We start from the raw sequence: 15,711 nt of genomic DNA, 5'->3' as shown, positions 1-15,711 counted from the left end.
TTTCTTCTTCTAGAGAAGGTTGTAGAGAGAGAGAACCACAGGGAAAAAAAAAAAAAAATTGTAGGACATATTCTTGAAAGCAAGCATTTGAAATGAGAACATACTCAGAAAGAGGTAACAGGACAATTAGTCCTACAACTTCATCTCCTTTACCTCCTTGAGTCCTTTAAACTTCAATTTCTACCTTCCTTTTGGAATTTGAAGTGAGATCAAGGATGCAAGGTTGATAGAAAAGTAGTACTGCGTGTTGCTATGGAGGAGTTAAGATACTGTACCACTGGCAAACAAAAACAAAACAACAGAAACAACAAAAATTATGTCAAAGCAAGTTTTGTTTCAGATCTCATGTGCCGGGGGAGGGTTAAAAATTTTTTTTTTTTTTTTTTTTTGCTAAGGGAAAGAGGGAGAATCATTTATTTACTATTTTCATGCTTAAATCCATAGATGTTAGAATAGAACACCACTGTCCGGAACTATAGCAAGAAACTTTTAAACAATCAAATTCCAACTTTCTCCCATGTCATTATTACTTAATTCTGAAAGTAAGCCTTCAGTCATGCTGCAGCATGTCCATCATAAAGTACCTCTAACATTTTGAAATGAGATGTTTAAAATTAGTTTTAAGGTTTTATTTCTAAAGGATAGTACTAAATCTCAAAAATATAAAATCAGAAGCCGGTGTCTTTGTGATGACAGAGTAAAGAAAAAAGTGTGCCCCAAGAGTTTTATTTTCCTACTTTATTCTCTGTTCCCACTTTTCCGATAATATGTGACCTTAATAAGCATGTTAGGAAGTTAATTTTTTGGCAACAGTGCATGTTCTAAAATTTTATCTTTCTTTTAATTTCAACTGTTAAAAAAAAAAAACTCCAGGAAAACACAAAACTGCATTAAAATGCATGTTATGACCAAATACCTGGAGGTGTGCCTGTAAATGCCATTCTGTATTTTCTGGTAGATGACTTGTAAAATATGTCACCAGCTTAATGCTTTTATTTCCATAAGTCCCATTTTCAGTCTAAATTTGATACACAGTCTTAGATCCATATGCATAGATTCTATGTAGGTACCCCTTCTTTTTTCCCCACTTATCAATAATGATATGTACCAATAAGACTTTCATTTTGAATATTCCAGGCACTTTACCTAATTTACATTTATAGGACTTATTTCACTCTTACTAAATTCATATATCGCCTCTTCAGAAATGGAATATAAGAAATGTTAAAAGACCACAGGAAATAGATTTTTTTTTTAAAAAGGACAAAATTCTGTTATGACTCTTTTACCTCACATAAAGCACCAAGGGACCTTTACTAATCATGTATGATCTAGTCTACAGTTTCTAGCTTCTCTAAATATGTGTCTGAAGTGTCAAAAATCAATCTATACATCATTTGAAACAGCACTTCCCAAAATATTTTCTACAGACTTACTTTCCCCAAGATGTTAATAAGTTTTTGGGGAAAAAGAGGTTCAATGGTCAAATAATTTTGGGAAACATTGCATATCAAAGTAGCATCTTGAAGATTTGGTAAATGTTAACATATAAAAACTTTGAAATGTCCTATGGTGAAGAAACTTTTCTAAAAGTCTTTAATCCAGTATTTTGCAAACTTTTCTTTTTTCACCATGACAGGCTTTTTCTCAGAATACTTGGTAAGATATTATAGATTTAGTGCTATAAGGAAAACAACTTGGTAAATATTGCCTGAAAATAAAGCAGAATAAAGAATTAGCAAAACAAACAAAAACAAGACTGAGGGAAGTTTACTGGTTTTCAAGAATTCTTCTCATTGGCTCAGAGCTTGGATTCTGGAATGGTACATATCTGAATTGAAATACTATGTTTACCACTATGACTCTTGAAACTCTCAAGTCAGTTAAAGGCCAGGTCTCAGTATTCTCAACTGTAAAATGGAGTAAAACTCATAGTGGTAGTTTATTGTAGTGCACAAAAGAACCTAGTCCAGTAATGAGTGCACAAATGAAGACGATGATAATGATGAATAAATAAGAATAATCACATATGGAACTCCAAAAGACTTTTCCTCAAAAGCTGATTATCTCCATTCTTCACTTGTCACCCCCAATAAATTATATGGAAAATTTTTAATTTACCTTTTAAGTTGTCAAGCAACAAATAACACTAAATAGAGTATTTCTGTAATTATTTCCATAATTGAATATTTAGAAATAAACTAGATACAGGAAGGGTCTTAGTTTGTTTGATCAAGTTACACTCAGTACTATTAAATCTTTAAAATCATTTTCCATTTAAAAACTATTTTACATTTACAAAAACTTTATTTTCTTTAATATCCTAAATGCTCTGGATTAAAAGTTGGATTTCAGCTTTGTGAGATACAAAGCAGAAAACTAAGCCAAGCCTACCTGGACGTATGACCTGCAGAATTGTGAGTTAAGAGATTAGTGTTGTTCTAAACTGCTAAATTTGTGGTAACTTGTTACAAGCAACAAGAGAAAACTAATACAGTAAATTAATACATTAAATTGGCCCCTGTCTAGAGAGAAGGAATAAGGCACAGATTGGTTAGATAAATTGCCCAGGGTCTCAAGTTAGCGTGTGTTGGAGCCAGTAAATGAACCTCAGCAGTCTGAATCCAGAGCCCACTCACTCCGCTGGCAACAACTAGGGAGACTCAACTGCATGCTAAACACTACTACATTTTTTACATGTATTGCTTTGCGAAATCATGCCAACAACCTTTATGAGGTGAACATTATTATTATTTCAATTTAACAGTTGAAGAAATCAAGGATCAGTGGTCCATTTTATTTATTTATATTTTCAATTTTAGTTCTAATTTTAACTGTCATTTTTTAGTAGTTTGTATTTTCTCTACCCTTCTTGATGTATCATTTTAGAGGATATTTTGCTCAAATGTAGAGTTCCAAGGACACTTTTAAACTGTCTAAAATAGGGGCAGCTGGGTGACTCAGTAGGTTAAGCACCCGACTCTTGATTTTCAGGTCATGATCTCAGGGTTATGATCTCAGCATCCTGAGATTGAGCCTTGTGTCAGGGGCTCCACACTCAGTGGGGAGTCTTCTTGGTATTCTCTCTCTCCCTCTCCCTCTGCCCACCCCCCGCCCCCGCTCTTGCTCATGCATATGCATGTGTGCGCTCTTTCTCTCTAAAATGAATAAATCTTTTAAAAAGTTGTCTAAAATATTTGCATAATTTATAACACTTTTTTTCATTGATCTCCATAAACACCAAGTTAATTCTTTCTTTTAATCCTCTGCTCATGGTGTTATCCTCATCTGAAATGACCTTCTACAAATTATAATTAGCTGAATTCCTACCTCCCTTTAATACCTCCTAAAATTATTCCAGCACTACAGAACCATGATCCTTTTAGAATTAACAATTTTTGTTTTTCTCTAGTTGTTTCATCAGTGTTAGCCTTACCTTTCCAAATAATTACAAATGGTTCTTGCTATGAAGATAACTGCTTGCCTTAGATATACCTGAGTGTTATGTTTTAAACTTCTTTAGTCTTCCCACTATGAGCACTAAGAGAAATTTATTTTTAAGGCTACATTGTTTTGTACCAAATTCCCAGTTCCCAGTATTTCCCTGCTTGATTCCCTGATGGATGCTGTACCCAGAAAATATGCAGGGTCATTATACAAGAGTGCACCTTTGCTTTCAGAACCTGATCTTGGTAACATAAACTTCCAGTGCCTCCAGTTCCTTCTGGCTCAACCCATTACAGTGACTTAGCTTTCAGCTCCCTAAAATAGTTTTGAATAATACATGTATATAATAAAAGTTCAAAGGGACCAAGTGGGTATATAGGAAAATAAGTTTCCCTTTTAATGACACTCCCTCCTAACATAGGGTTGCCTTCCTAGGATAGCTAGTAACTATTGCTGTGTATCTTTCTAAAGATGTGTGTATATACATATATATATAGTGTATATGTATATGTGTATATGTCCATGCTTTCATATATAGTATGTATATGTGTGTATATGTGCATGCTTTCACAAAAATTGCTAAATTATACAAACATTACACATCTTGTTTTCACAAATATATATTTCTGAAATTGTATCAAGGGCTGCACAGTATTTGTGTAACATAAATACCTTTTGACAGACATTTAAGTTGCTCCCAATCTTTTGCTATTGCAAGTGATGTTGTAGTGAACTCATATTTTGCACACATTTGCAAAATAAACTCATTAGAATAGATTGTTTGAAGTGGCATTGTTGGTTGAATCTATGTGCATTTAAAATTGTGGTAGATATTGCCATATTGCCATTCATGAAAGATGTATGAATTCATCCTTCTACCTATAATGCATCAGAGACCTTGTCTCCCTGCTTCCTGGCCATACAATGTGTTTGCAATTTTTGGTCTTGTCAATCTTGTAGATGAAAAATGGTCTCACATCGTTTTGAACATCTTTTATCATGAGTGTGTTTTAGCAACTTTTTACATATTTAAAAAATAATTTATATTTTCTTTATGTTATCTTTCATGTCTTTTTCTCTTTTTTCTACTGGATTGCTGACCTTTTCTTGATTGCTAGGAGCTCTGTATATATTAAATAAACTGTCATTTTTTTGTCAAAAAATTATCCAGCTAATTTGTAGCTGTTTTGATTTTTACTGTGCTAAAATGTTTTATATTTGGAGTGATGAAATTTATCCATCTTTGCTTTATGATTTCTAGGCTTCAGGTTTTGCCAAGATAGGCTCTTACTCTTCTGAGTGTATAAACATATTTTCTTATAGTACTTTCATGGGCATTATGTTTTCATGTGTGTTTTTATAGTTCTTATCAAACTGAAATTTATTTTTTTGTAAGAGGGTAGTATAGATCTTGTTTTCCAGAAAATTATGCTATATAAAATCCATTTATTGAGTAAATCCCAGTCTTCTTTACTGATATGCCATGCCAACTCAGTCACCTAGTCACTATAGACTTGGCCCTACTGATTGCTTTTATACACTGTGCCATTTGTTTATCTATTCATGTGCCAGCACCATACTCTTAATTATTGAATTATTGTTGTTTAAAAATGTTTTTAATAACTGCAGGGGTAAAATGCCCTCATCTACTTCTTTCTAAAAACTATTCCCTAATACTGTACATATATTTTTCCCCATATATACTTTAGAATGTACTTGTCTAGAATAAACTCAGGTAGAATAAACATATTTATAGTACTAATACTCCTATGTATATATCCAGGTTTTCTTTTATGTTCCTCTTGTTAGGTTTCTACTTAGGTATTTTACCTTTTTATGTCCCTATCTAAATGAAGTTTTTTCCATTATGTTTTATAATGGGCTGTTTTATGTTTATAAAAGGCTATATGTGTACCTGTCTATGTGCATGTACTAATGTTATACTTAGTCACTTTGGCAAAGTCTTGTCCTGCTTATTTAGTTTTTCCCTTGATTCTTTTGGGTCTTCTAGATATACAATTATATCATCTTAAAATAATAATATTTTACTTCTTTTCATATTGTCATACTTACTTTTTCTCCCCATCAAATTGGTATTACTGCTGCCAAATAAATGCTACATAAGCAGACACACTTGTATCATTCCTGACTCTTATGTTCACTTTAGTCACTTTTTGGGGGCATGGCACACATCCCCTGGGTTCCTGGGTCCAATGCAGCCATTACAGTAATTTTCTATATACCAGCATTTGCTCAAAAAATAACTTTAAGGGGTGAAGACATTACTGTAAGTGTAAAAGGGAAGTGAGTGTTCATGAGGGTACAGGATAGGATAAAAGAAAAAAATAATGTTTTCTTTAGCAGGAAAGAAAGAGAGACTTGTGAAGATTTGGCAGGATTGAATGCTATAAACTTTGAGGTTGCATTTGACAGAAAACTGGAACTCAGTGTCTTCTGATTTAAAATGAAATGATAAAAACTTCTTTCATGGGCACCATACCCATAGCTATTTAAATACATGGTTAACTGGGACGGGGTGGGGGAGAAATGTTATTATAACAGTCAAAAGGACAATCTTCAACTATTTCCCCCTTTACCTGGTTTTCATTGGCTTTCCCTCTGTTTTTCTCCATTTATAGCATTGCTAAAAATTGAGCCAGAGATTTATTTATTTAAAATATACAAGACTTCTAGTTTGATCCATCAAGTATAGTAATTGGACCAAAGCTAAACGAAACTTAGAGAAAATGTTTCTGTTATCCATAAACAAATGTCAAAGATAATGAATACATAAGATCCTCTCTGATTTTCCTGGTTCCAAAATGGGCTAAAACTTAAAAACTCTTGTCAATAAAAAATTACTGATTTTCATAATCATGGTTTTGTTTTAAAACTGAAAAAGCAAGTGGAGTATATTTTAATATGTGGTATTTTGGCACATGCAATTTAAAATATGGTTCATTTCTTCAGCCATGGGGAGAATAACATTTAATTTCATATGTTTAATATTAACATTGATTCTGTTACTTCTGTCTATAGATAAAATACTCCAAGCACATTTTCCCTAACATACACAGTAATTTTAAATATTTCACTAAAATAAAATAGAATATGACACGTCTCATGTAACAGTTATAATTTGCCTTAAATTATTATTATATTAGCATAATATGAAATATTTGATTAAATATTTTAAACCCATACATTTCCATACAAACCAATACAAAACCAGCATGCCAATATTAAATTTGGAGGATAAAAGAAATATCATGGTCCTCACTAAGAAGAAAATTTTAATATCTTGTCCTTATGCTTGTGAGAGTGACCAAAACAAAAACAAAAATGTAAACTAAGAGAGTTTTAATAAGGTTTTGAAAATGCAATGACAGCATGCCTTTCTTGCTTTATTTGATGATCCTGGGGACTTAATTCAGAAGGAAGCTTTTATTTTCAATACCAAAATTATAAACCATATCTAAAAGAGACTCAGAAGCATAATCGCACCATTGTGTTATGAAACCCTTAGAGAATTCAAAGATTTCTAGTCAGATTCCAATAACAGTTTTTTCCCTAAGCATATATAGGGATGAAACTTGATTTGTAATGTAATTTGTGATCTGAAATACATTGTAATGGACGTCTTGAACTGAAGTTACAGGTTATAAAGTAAAAACCCACTCCAATGTGGGCCTTTACTCACCCAATCATCAATAAATAAGATTGAAAAAAGTTAATTTTCTATTTAGTTGAATTATTATTTACCATTTTATTATAAGGAATACATTTCTGAATGTTTTCTATAAAATAATATAATGAGAAAATTTATGTGAATTTGAAAGTAGAGATTACACATCAATCTAAAATCAGGTGTTTTGTTTTGTTTAAAAGTTGATGAATTTAGAGGACCCTTTAGACTGTCACACTGGAGATGAGTAAACAAAAAGTGTAACCAAGTGGAAGTTAAGTATTCTTGCCAAAAAGTTTGAAAATTGCATTTGTCCACTTTTAAAAATAAAATTAACAGTGGTATTGATAGTAAACTATTTCCTAGCCTTCCTGTTTATGAATAGGAGACATAACAGTGTGTAGGTTGAGGGTGGAAATGTTTCTAGTGTTGCCTGTGATGATCTGACTCAGCATCAGCTGAAAACACCCTTGTATTATTTTAACATTTTCCTTTCCTCTGTTAAATAATGTGTCACTCTGGGCTGTGACTCGAGCTGGTGACTCAGTTTTGTTCAGGGCTCTGCCTGGGAACCTTGAGCAATGACTGAAAATCCCAGGAAGTTTTCCCTCTAGAAGAGCCTTAATTTTGATAACTTAATTGTGTAGACTACCAATCCACAACATGTAGCTGCTTTACTTTAAATAAAGGAGATGGCTAGGCCCTTTACCTTTCATATTTTTTAACCAAAGCAAAATCTTTTATTGTTTTATCTGTTTTATATTCTACTGTACTTATATTATTATATTTCTTTTAGCTTTTTTAATTTAATTTTTTTCAAATGCAGAAGACTAATCTTATGAATTCTCTGAATAGCTTACATTCCAAACAAGAGAGATGGACAGCCCTTTTGCCTCTAATTAGTTCTGTAAAATTCCTTTTAATGCTATAAAACAGATCTCCTTTTTTAGTCCCAGATGGCACCTTTGCCCTAAAAGGCAGTCTTGTGGAGGAAGTGGATAGCACAGAGCTTAAATCACTGCTCCTGGCAGTTGCTGGGACTGCTGGCGGAGGATTCCTTCCCATGGGAGCAATAAGAACCAACTCACCTATAGCTCAGCGTAACCACTAGAGTATTGTAGCTTTCTAGTTTCTAAGATCATTCAGTCCTTAATAAACAAATCCATAAATTAAAGATAACTTTCTGACAGTAACCAAGCCTTCCATTCAGCCTGTAGTATGGGGTGAAAAGGAAATTGGAAATTATCATAATTCCTTCACTAGTTGCAATGTCTAGCACTTCCAAAACAAATCTACATAACTCTCAGGGGCATGAACTTCTGATGGCCTTCTAGCTGGACCAAATATGAGCAACCTATAGAAACATGTCATAAATTGGCTTGTCTCTGCCTCCTGCAGGAATCTCCTAGGTACCTGAAGTGGAAAAGTAAGATATACCTCTTTGGATAAATCATTAGAAAGAATAGTGAGTCTGTTCCTAAGTCCATTTAAACCCTTTTGGGGTAAAGAAGTATAACAATGTAAGTTAATTCTGGGTTGATTTTTGTTTCTTCTTTAAAAACAGGCAAAGTAGAAAGGAGGGTGGAGTTGGGGGAGTGCACATGGGGAGGGCACACATCAACATCTTGCCAGGAAAGGGAGTAAGAGGTATTCCTCTCTAAGATTAAGGATATCCCAATATATAACTGCTGATACATGGGTAACTGGAGCTCAGAGTACACACTAGAATGGGAGAGGTTGTCGAGCTGGGAAGGAGGGGTGGCATGGTTCTAGAAGGCCTGGAAGTGGGACATTCAGAAGTCAGGAAGCCAAACACCTGGATAGCATATTACAGGAAGCCTCCTCAACACTGTAACCATGAGAAGAAAATATAAAAATCAGAAGGGGTTATTAGTCTGCTTTTTTCATTTGCATTCTGAAAATTTAAGATTTTATTAGTTATTTTCTGCTTACTAAATTTCATTCCACAGAACAAATCTCTATTAAGAATTCTTACAAGCAGGAGTACTGGCTGCCTGGTATAATTTGTTTCCCTAAACTTTACTTCATCATTGAAATGTCAAGAGAAGTTCGAGTCTCTTGAAAAAAAAGGGCCAAATGTACTATGGGTATATCTCTTATAATGAATAGGATGTTGATTTCGCACTGACCAGCTACCTCACAAAATTAGACCAATATGAAGGGTCTAAACATTACATCCTAATTTTTTTTTCATTGGGAACATCACCTAATAACATTTTTCTCAATTAAATTTTTTTGAAGATTTTATGTGTGAGAGAGGGAGAGAAACAGAGAAAGAGAGAGAGAAAATGCATGAGTCGGGGAGGGGCAGAGGGCAAGGGACAAGCAAACACCCTGCTGAGGAAGTTGGATGCTATGAGGATACAGGGCTCAATCCCAGGACCCTGAGATCATGACCTGAGCCAAAGTCAGACGCTTAACCGACTGAGCCACCCAGGTGCCCCTCAATTAAATTTTTTGATTAGTCTGTTTCTTTGATCAATTTGCAGAGTTAAACTCACAAGCATTAGCAGCAACTCTGTGACTTCTTACTATTTTCCTCCTCATTGACTCTGAGCTCAAAGTTTTACCAGGCAGTTTGGGTTGATTCTCACCCTCAGTTAATTTCCTTCCTACCAGTAAGAAAATCTAATCATGGGATGTTCAATCATTCATGTACTCCTTCATGCATTCAAAAAATATTAATTTATCACATACTATGTCTGAGGCATAAGCAGTTCCTTTTAAACCACTAAATTTAAGGTCTGTAAAATGCTAAAATATACTTTCGTTAGTGCTATCGTGCAGCCCAGATACTCCAGTAACTTCTTAGTCTTGACTGAATTCATCAGTGTACACACACCCTCACGCTTTCCATATACACCTATAATACTGGTTTGCCAAAACTACATCCATCCGAACCCATCAGATATTGGAATCTATTTAGCTCCAGACACCAGGGACAGCACAGTTTCATAAGGAAACCAGAGCCCAGATTAATACTGATAAGTCTTCTCTCTGAACATCTATTATTTAAAATGAAAATTCACTCACTGATTTAAAATTCAGCCCATTGTGCTGAGGCAAGCCACATACAGGAGTGAATGGACCTAAAAGAACACAATTAGAAGTGGTGGCAAATTTACAAATGCATGCCCAATCTTAAGGGTACAGTAGCCACCCACATACAGTCAGTGTTGCTTTGTGGGAGTATGGGTCCAGCATGGCCAGACCCCAATTTCTCAAAACCTGAAATTTAATATGAAATTTCCCAATTTTTAATAATGCAAATGTAACTCAACATTTCTGCATATCAAATAAATAAGCATACTTCTAGTAATTGGATTTTTAAATTTCCATTTGAATAACTAAAATAAATTAAAAAGTGATCAACAAGCTAATTAGTTTTACTATCAAGTCACATAAAATAGAAAAATTTAGGTCAATATTTTAATCTAATTTTTGGTAAGTTAAAAAAATGAGAAGAAACAAGAGTCAAATTTCCTGCCTGCAGAACATAAAAATAACTGAAAGGTAACTATCAAAGCAGGAAGAACACTTCTCAGTGATGACTGACTCTCATATACCACTACTGGGAATGTTAATTGCTTCCACCTTCTAAGGAGGAATTTGACAATACAGGTGAGGGACTTAAAAGTAAATATAAGCTTTGACCTAGCAAAACAATTTTTAAGAATTTATCTTAAGGGGTTAATTTAATATAGTTTTAGATATGATTACAATTCAGTTACAGAAGTGATTATTCTAAAATATTTATTATGTCAAGTATAATATATATCACATAATTTATTATATCAAATATTCAAAACAAATTAAATGTACAGTATTAAAATAGTAAAGGCTAAATTATCTTAACCAATTCAATAAAAATAGTTCTATGCTCTTTGTAACATAGATGGCTTCAATTAATTTTTAGGATATTAAGATAAATGCTTATGTTTAATTTAGATTTTTTTAAATGCTAGAAAAAAATTCATCCATAATCCACCACTACTTATTCATGATTGCTAACATTTTAGAATATACCTTTCCAGAATATATCCTTAATGTATATGAACAGAGGATATGGATATGTATCTATTATACCTCTTCCCTCCTCTCTCATTTCTTTCTTCATTCTTGCTCTCTCACTAGACAGTAAATATATTATAGATATATTTATGGTTCATTGCACATGTAAATGTAATTTTAAGTGGTTTTATAACATTCCCTCCTATGACGTATGACAATTTTAACACTATCATCCAATCCCTTTTTGACTAGTTGTTGGGTTGTCTGCAATTTTTGTTGTTGTTGTTGTTGTTATCTTGCTTTCAGAGACAATGCTGTAAAACAATTTGGTAAGTATATCTTTATAAACTGCAATAATCATTTCTGTAGAAAAAATTCTTAGGTGAAGAGGTTGCTGGGTGAAAAAGCATATATATGTTAAATTCTAATAGATACTCCTTACATTTTCCAGAAAGTTTGTACTAAGTTTATCTTTCACCAGCAGAGTACCAGAGTACCCATTTTTCCCAATAATACTAGATATTAGCAGGCTTTTTGAGTTATGCGAATCTAATAATCCAAAAACCCTCATTATTTTAATCTGTGGTACTCTACCAGTGAGGTTAAACATCTCCATTTGTTTTTTACCTATTACTTTCATCTTATATGAATTACCTATTTATATTTTATGCCCATTTCTTACTGTGAGATTTTTTTAACATAATTTCATAGTTTCAATATAATGGAGATACAATGTTTTCTTAAATATTAATCAACATTCCTTCAGTTTTTTTTCTTTTAACTTTGTTGAGCAGAAGTTTTAAGTATTTTATGTGGTTTATCTGCTTTCTTATTTATGCTTAATATTAGGCCATCATGGGCTTATAATTTCACTGATAATTAAATGAAAAAGTTCAGACTATTAAATTTTACTCCTGATCCTTGTGTGTGTATTTTATATAATGAACTATTCATACATATATAAACTTAGATGATTAAACATGTATATATTAGGAAATAGAGTATGTATGCTTTCTTTGGCATATCCAATATTTAAAACCATTTAAAGGTGTCTCTATTACTTTTATATTTAGAAAAGGCACTGAAAAATATTTTATGCTTTAAATTGACAGTTGTCTAGACTTCCTTATTTAATCACACACCCTTGCACCCTTCCAACCCTAACAAAGCTTCTGAAAACCTCTTACCTCCTATAGGAGATTGACATTGCCTGTTTATCTGAAAAACACTATACTTCTTTGCTACACTCTACAGCTGTGCATTTTAGCACTTAGTATGGACAAGAATACTATATGTTGTTATTTTTGGTCATTTTTTTCTTCTTGCTTGCATTAATGGGTGAGTGCCAAGAGTAGTAGATTCAGATTTTGTGGGACCGGGGGCTTATGTAATATAGCTGGCCGTCTCTATGAAAAAAATGATCACTTCTTTATTTCAGAGAAATGTTTAAATATGAATTCCTATAGAGAGAATAGAAAGATAATTTGATCTATTCACTAGCATGATTCATTTAAAAATTTAAATCAATATTTTATTGAGGTTTATATGTCACAATTCCTAGTCAACAATGTCAGAAACTTATAGAATTGTTCTTTTTTTAAGATTATTTATTTATTTGCCAGAGAGAGAGAGCTAGAGAAGAGAGAGAGAGAGAGAGTGAGCATGAGAGAGCACAAGCAGGGGAAGCAGCAGGCAGAGGGAAAAGCAGGCTTCCCGCTGAGCAAGGAGCCTGATGCAGGACTCGATCCCAGGACCCTGGGATCATGACCTGAGCTGAAGGCAGATGCTTAACCGACTGAGCCACCCAGGTGTCCCCAGAATTGGTATTAAAGTTCACAAAACTCTTATCAATTTTCTTTAATAAACAAGGTGTAAGATTTCAAGGAATATTCCACTGTCTGGATCTCTGGGTCTATACTTGTCAATTGTATTTCTCTCCCACATTTAGTGCTGTGTACTTCATATGGTCCAGCCTTAGTCTTGTAGTCAAGCTAGCAAATGGTAATATTCATGGAGTCATTGTTACACTATAGTGTAATGTGTAGTTACTTACTATAGGTAAAAGTGACTGCAAACCATACAAGAAATGCCACTAAATCCAAAATAAAGGTATCCTCAACTCAACTTTTTCATAATCATATCCCCAAAATTCCCATAGCTTCATCAATGCCACTCCTCATAAAGGAAGGTGCTGACAAAGGGAGAATTGGACTAGAAAAAGACAGTGGTTAAATATCTTACTTTTTTGAATTTTTTTAAAAGCCTATGACCATATGAACACATTGCCAGGTCATCCCAGGACTTTGGAAGGAGCAGTACAAACAGGAGCCCCTGTAAATTCACTAGCACCAAGGCAAATCTGTCTCTAGTGAGAACTGTCATCAACTTAGGAAATTGCACTCTCCTTCCCCAGAATAAATCAGTCAACTGCTCAGTTATTTGTGGAGTAACCTGCATTTTCTGTTGTCACTTCAGAATGGAAAGGTGGAATAAGTGACAAACTGATGCTAGAAATTCTGGTTGTTGGTGGGCATCATATAAACCAACCAAACTGCTTAAAAGAGGTAGACAAATGAAAGTCTTATTAAAGAAAAATGGGAACTTTATCCCTTTATTCACCAAAGTTCTGTTCCTAAAAGTTAAATGTTAATAGGCTAATTACATGTAAATGTTTATTTAAATAATGGTACTCCCAGCAATGAGATAAATGTGACCCTTAATAATGTATCATAGAAAAAATATTCATTAATACAGAAAAATAATCATGATTCAGGGAACAAAGAGGCAATTCTCAAAATTATGTTCAATATGACATAACTTTGTAAAAATATATTTGTTGTTGCATAGGAAACATTTTGGAAAGTTTTCATTAAATTGTTAGTAATGATTTTCTCTAAGGCTTGTCATGGATATTTTGAAATTTAATTTTAAAAAATATGTTACTTTAAAAATTTTAAATATTACATATACGGCTTCTTGAAATATGTTGTAAAAATTACACTATTTTTATTTGAAAAGCAATAAAATGTATGATGTTCAGTATGTAAACCACACAATAATATGGAGGTTTTGTATAATAGGAATCCATTTTGGCTTATTTTTATACTGGTTATTTGACTCCAGCATCAGTCAGCCAGCATTTCTGTATGTTGTGATAAGTCCATGGGTTTTCTACTTTTTTTGAGCTAAATCTTGATGAAGCAGATGATAATCTGAGGCTTGCCTGCTATATTGTGAAAATCCCTCTGTCTTATAATAAAGGCTTCATCTGTACTTAGAGTACCTGTCAAGAGTGGATAAATGAAACTCTTTTAAACACAGAATAACATATTTATTAACGAATTACTTATATGAATTATTTATATGATTATACATAATATGTGATAACATACTAATTATTTATACTAATTACTCACTTACTTACTTTAATGTAAAGAATAGTCCAAGGCTTCCAGTAAAATTTGTTTCTTTCTATTTTCAAATATAAGAAAAAGCAATACACTTTGAAATTAAAAGACAGGTAAATAAAATAACATATTCCAAAAAGAATTGGACTAGTATAATTCTCTGATTATCTGTTTATAGTTTATGTTATGTGTGATTGTCTAGAAACATGATGTTACTAATCTTTGAGATACTGTAGTCAGTGTGGCCTGCAGAGTTTTACTGTTCAATTTATCTTATCTTTAATATGGATTTGCGGCCTCTTAGGGCTATCAGCTATCCTATGAAAAGTCCCTCTTTTGCTGCTTCCCTTTGTCATTAAACTCTTGTTTCCAATCCATCAGCACATCTTTTATTGAGTTTCTATTTTGTTAAAGGCAAGACTGAGGAAAACACAAAGAAATATCAGATCACAACCTGCCCTTTAACAGCCCAGAGTCAGTGCCTGTGAAGGAGCCATAACATACTTCAGCAATAAATATTGAGGGTTTTGTTATTTTGTTGCTTATTTATATGTTTTTACCAAGAGTAAAATGTAACTATTTCAGTGTCCATAGATGAGAGAGAAGACAGGGTCCTGAATAACATAAAATGTGTATCTATAATATGGTTAATTGTGTAGACTTTATGTTTTTTTAAGATTTTATTTATTTATTTGACAGAGAGAGAGACAGCGAGAGAGGGAACACAAGCAGGGGGAGTAGGAGAGGGAGAAGCAGGCTTCCTGTTGAGCAGGGAGCCTGATGTGGGGCTGGATCCCAGGACCCTGGGATCATGACCTGACCCGAAGGCAGACACTTAACGACTGAGCAATCCAGGCACCCCAAGCTGTGTAGACTTTATATAGAAAGAAATAAGAGGAAAACACCGGGGGTGCCTGGGTGGCTCAGTCCATTAAGGGTCTGACCTTGATTTAGCCTGAGGTCATGATCTATGGGTTGGGGGGTTGAGCCAGAGCCCTTGTTGAGCTCTGTGCTGAGAATGGAGGCTGCTTGAGATTCTCTCTTCCTCTTTCTCTACCCCTCCTCCCTGCCTCTCTCCCTCTCTTTCAAAAAAAAAAAGGAAGAAAAGAAAACACCAAATTCTGGAAGAATCAGAAATTA

The sequence above is a fragment of the Halichoerus grypus genome, chromosome 2 (assembly GCF_964656455.1).
Source record: "Halichoerus grypus chromosome 2, mHalGry1.hap1.1, whole genome shotgun sequence".
In the NCBI taxonomy this organism is placed as follows: Eukaryota; Metazoa; Chordata; class Mammalia; order Carnivora; family Phocidae; genus Halichoerus; species Halichoerus grypus.
The sequence above is the reverse complement of the archived record's forward strand: the minus strand, read 5'-3'. Positions refer to the sequence as shown.